This window comes from Solanum pennellii, chromosome 4 (assembly GCF_001406875.1).
Source record: "Solanum pennellii chromosome 4, SPENNV200".
Classification (NCBI taxonomy): domain Eukaryota; kingdom Viridiplantae; phylum Streptophyta; class Magnoliopsida; order Solanales; family Solanaceae; genus Solanum; species Solanum pennellii.
Window position 1 is genome coordinate 25631949 of NC_028640.1, and position 5638 is coordinate 25637586.

Sequence of the window (5638 nt, forward strand, 5' to 3'; positions counted from 1 at the left end):
TACACATAATTCTTTTTTAAATTCATGGGTAGGTGGTACTTCCGAGGATGCGTCGGTTTAAAAATTGGAACTAGACCTCATTAGTTCCTTTGACTTTCCCACTAACGATAGGTTAGGAGATAGTACTTGTAATTTATTTCAAAAATAATGTCATAATCAATCCAAAATTTCAAAGGAAGATTGAATAATGACTTTTAATAAAATTATGTTGCAAAAACTTTGTAAGTGATAAGAAACTAGTAGAACATTAAAGTGGTAAATTTATTAAATGCAAAGGTTCTACGATGAAATATATTTAAAGCCAAATAATTCGTTAAATGCATGAAATGATTTTAGTATCATTATTATTTTAAGAAAATAACATATTGCAATGAATGCGGAAATCTTCAAGAAGACAGATGGGATTACATATTGACTAATTTTGGGAAGAGGGCACAAATATGCATAGACAAATTTTATTTTTATGGATATGTTGAAAGTTATTTACAAGCCTATATGAATTTCTAGGTGTTCAAACATATATGCATGATTTTTGTAAATCTAAATGATATGAACAAATTAATCCTTAGGCATGGTTTCTACATGACAAGACAATGCTAAAAGTTATAACATTATTAAAACACCTAATCAGCCTACTAAATTATTATGATTTGACTTTAACATTAAAAATTAATGGAATCTAGTTTATTATTTTTTAGACTTATTAACAAAGCGTCGAGCAAATTGAAAATTGATATAACACCTACAAATAATAAATCTAGGTGGTTAAAGATAAACCTATAGGCATGATTTCTAATTTTTTTTTTTTAAATGAACAAGTAAGCATGTAAATCCCCCTCCCCTAGACGATCCCCAAATAAATTTAAATATTTCTAACAAACATGGTACTAAGATTGAACATCGATCAAATAGCATTAACAACACAAGATTGGGTTTGCAAAGTGCAAATTGTGGAAATCGGACGCCCGAGAGAAAGCCCTGACAAGAAATGTAGATTCCAAAATTTGATTTTGGAAGATGAACAAGTGAGCTCATTACATTTAATCTCATGAATATTCTCCTTTTTTAATATTTACCTCATATGAAAATTTTTGTTTTATTTTACTCTTAGTAAACAGTTTAACTTATTATGAGATCTCTACAACTCTTACTTTCAGGAGTGCCAAATAAAGGCAGTACTGTATGCAGATGAAATTGAACAGTATGCAGAAATGCTTAAACTCATGAATACCTATCTCATCTCTACCGCAAGAGTCAAAATCTCCCAAACTTCACACGGCAAGCCGATACACAAATTTTACTGGGTTCTTGACAAAGAAACAGTAATTGAACATATCACACCATCTAATGGAGTTGAGAATCCACTTCCACCACCAACCAAGCTGAATCTCACAACCTTTGACCGCATTCCTCACATGATGCCTGATTCATCTCTTGAAATTGGTATATCCACCCTATTAACTTTTACAACAGTAAAATATACCTGCTTACTGATACACACACTTACAACATTTCATTCTTTATTATATACACAGATATACTGGCAATCGTTCTCCGTTGTAGTCCTCAAAAATACGCAGGTCGCAGTAATCATAAGTGTCGAGAAATTATCATTTGTGACAATCAGTAAGCCCATTTTGCCTTATATTTTCCCATTTAATGAAAATATTTTGAATAAGTAAACACTTTTATTGTTTACTTAATCGTACCATCACTTATCATCTGGTCGTTATCATGTTACTTCAGCAAAAACCAATTTCTCCTCACTCTATGGGAGGATTTTGGAGAAATTGAAGGAAATGAAATCGAAGCAAAAATGGAAAAAGAAATGGATCTTATTGTAATCCTTGGCAGGAATATAGGAATCTCTACTTTTCAAGGTACATGCATTGAACTTTTTACCAACAAAATTTATATAATAACAAAACGTTATAAAAGCTTTCTGTCGTACAGGGTTGTCACTGCAGAGTAGGTACAATTCAACAATACGCGTAGCTCCTACTTACCCACAGGCAGTAGAACTCACCAAATGGTACTAACATGCCATCACTATTCTCTAGCTTTAATTTGCATTTAAAGAACCTATTAAACAAACTATTTGTTGTAACAATAGGGCAAAAGAAAACAAATCAATGTTGTTAGGTCGAGCGTCGAACAAAACCTCAACAAGCTCATCTGCCCCTCTCATGGTATTGACTCCTGCAGGCCAACAAGTTGTCTCTATTGAACAAATTTCATCACCAACTTCTGTAAGTCATACTTCAAGCTGATAATTTAAAAGTTTGCATATTTATTAAATAATAAAACAAATTTTATTTATTCATCAGTAACTCAACATGTATTATGTATATGATATTTCCCAACAGATGTGACTCTTCTATGTTGAAGCAGAAATGGCCATATCAGATGAATTGCAAGAGTTTTGTGTACTTGAATGCTCAGGATACAAACAAAAGAAGCGCACAAAAGATAGAAAGGATTTTCATTGTCCAAAATGCAATCGGAAAACAACATTACTTCCTCGGTATTTCTCCTTCTCCTTCGTCTTTGTTCAATTGATATATCTACTTAAGAATACATATTATGTGCTATTGATAACCCGTATATATGGCAATGTTTACTGATGTGTATCATTTATAACAGAAAATAGTGACAAGTTTATACCAAATTGACTTTACATTAGTTGCTTAGTAGTTGTAAATAGTTTTACTTTAAGATATCTTTATTTAGTACAATTATATGTTTGAAAAAATAATATAATACCTATACATATACAGAAGCATTAAGTTATACTTTAACTATGTAAGTGCCAAAATCGAAAACGGTTTTTGGTAGAAGGCTGTCCTTCAACCTCTAAAATTAATAGATCACACACATAACAACAAATATTATTGATACGTATTAAGAAAGAATCATAAATTGTCCCTATAATAATAAAAGAAAAAAGCACATTAAATCAAATCTCAAATAGTCAGAAAAAGGAAAAGTAACAAACACTCATATTTTTAACTTATCATGATTTCAGGTGTATCTTTCAAATTGATCTTACTGACTGTACTGCTACAGTCACAGCATCTATCTCTGCTGAATTGGGAGAAAAACTACTCTCCATGACAGCGTAAGACATATTTGACATAACCTGTGCTAAGGTGATCTCTTATTCCAGCCAACACATCTATTGTCACAAAGAGTTTCTTCTCACTCTTTACATTTACAGAAGCAATCCTTGCATATTAATCATGTCCATGAGATGTTTTCCAACAAACTATTTCAAATTCAGCTAAGGAAGTCATCTTGGGGTACCTCAAATAACACACAAGCAACTTACTCCATTATTTCCTACATGGAAAAGCAACATACTCCACCAACCACTATTGATAGGAATTCCAAAAAGGTAAGACCTTTGGAGATAAGTGAGATGGAGGTGACAGAAACAACTACTGCAGCTGGTTCTTCAAATGCAACTCTGAAATTTGAACCACCCACACCAACAAAAAAACTGTAAAGGTCAGTCTACATCTGATTATCACATTTATTATTCAAAATCTAACTATAAATCACAATGATTAACAGTTCAAAACATTTACAAGTATTTGAAATTTAATAAAATTTAAGACTGTCATTGATAAATTATAAATTAGTTTAACAAATCATGAACTACTTCAAACAGGAATTGAAAAAAATAGAGATAATGTGTCTGCCCTATCTGTCTTTGATGAGAATTAATTGTTGCCTTTGATGAGGTTGGCTGCTATGGTTTGATACCTCATTTTGAGGTTGAATCATTGTTGCATTTTAATCTTTTTTTGCTCCATTTTTTTGATGTATTTTAGGCCATGGGTTGCTGATTTTGTATCGTATTGCTGTTGAATTTTAGACTAAACTATTTGTTACACTTCTGATCAAATTTCTCTCTATTGTTGCTATGTGTCGAGCTAAATCTTGCTACACTTCTGGCTATATTTGAGCCAATGGTTTGCCTATGTATTTGGCTAAACTTTGCTGCACTTTTAAGTTAGCCAACTGCTGCATTTTTTCCAAAAATCAGGTATACCATGCCTCTGTTTGCATCTTTGTTTTTGATATGCCTTCAGAATTCTGAATAATTATAGTTTAATCTTATGAAAAACAGACCACCCAACAATGTAAATCAAGTGATGAACTTCTGCAATAACATAACATATATCTTCCAACATTTATTGTGTTAAAAAATTGTACCATTTTCCAGTTTAATTTCTGCGAACTTTACATTATAACTTACATGAGCATCGTGGTATACTTTCACTGAACTTGCTTACCTCACTGGAAAATATGAATTTCTCACCCCTAAATACTGAGGATCTGAAGCAATCCTCTGTTTGTACAATGAGTTTTTCTCAAATTCTGCCAATTATCTCATGTATTATTGCCTATTTAAATACAGGACAATGACAACATCCAACTGATATGAATTTAAATATTGTATTTTCACTTTTTAACATACCTTGATTTCTCTAATTACAGGAACTTCCTCACTTGATTTTGTGACTTTTGCTTAATGAAGTTTTTGGATTCTCAGTCGATTCAAGTTTGCTCAATAGGGAGAATGAAATGAATCAGTTTACTTTTTGTCCAGGAAATGAATCAGTTAACTTTTTGTGAAGCCTTCGTTATTTAGCTTCGCTGGTAATATTATATTCCACATTTTTGTCATATATACTTTTTGAACGGTTTCACTTTTGTCATTAACAACTCACTTTCTAAATTTACTAACACTAACAATTTTCTCAGCAACCCCTAACAACTCCCTATGCTATGGTTTTGGGAATGATGAAGAAGATCAACAACTGAAAATGAACAGCAGCATCCACATGTTGTTACCTTAGTTACTATGGATCATGTTGATGTCTAATATCAGTTGTACATATATTTTGAACATCTCTAATACTATATAATATATCACATTATCTTATCTTCTGTGACAACTATCATCAATGATTATGATATTTTGACTATTGGGCCCGTGCTTGCCACGGGCCTTCCCCATCTAGTATATACAATAAAAGCTAAGAAACCTCCTAACTCTGGAAGTTCCGGAAGAAAGGGGCTAGCCAATTGGATTGAAATCAATCATGCNTATATATATATATATATATATATATTTAACTCTTTACTTTCTTTTTTTTAACTATCAAAAATAAATTTATCTAATAAAACTATAGTTATGTTGTTTGTTTTTATATCTTTTAAACAAGCTTAATGAAAATAATATAAAAGTGAAAATATTAATAAAAAATATTTAAGTTCTATAAAGGGTGTAAATTTTGACGGAACTCTTATTTGTAAGACAAAATTTATGCGACCAAGACTTGGTTGTGGACTTCCTACATATCCTGGGTGATAAGGGAATCAGGTCACGTATAGTTCAAGAGAATGAAGGATGAGTTGGAAGGTAAGTGAGGTTCCATCGAGGCTCCAGATCGCGACTCTTATCCTTACATAAAATTGAAAGCTAATAGTCAAAAGAAAAATACATGTATAAGCTCCTATCTATGCAGCCTTTCTTGAGTCTTCACTTGAATCTTGACTTTAAGATATCACCTTGATTTTTAGGTTTATATGTTAGCCTTGAATTGGAATGGAGGCTCAACTTTCCCCT

General features: G+C 31.9%; 1 pseudogene; it reads left to right on the forward strand.

Annotated features, from left to right (window-relative positions):
- Positions 1 to 868: 868 nt before the first annotated feature.
- LOC107016626 lies at positions 869 to 4961 on the forward strand (annotated as a pseudogene).
- The last annotated feature ends 677 nt before the right edge of the window (positions 4962 to 5638 follow it).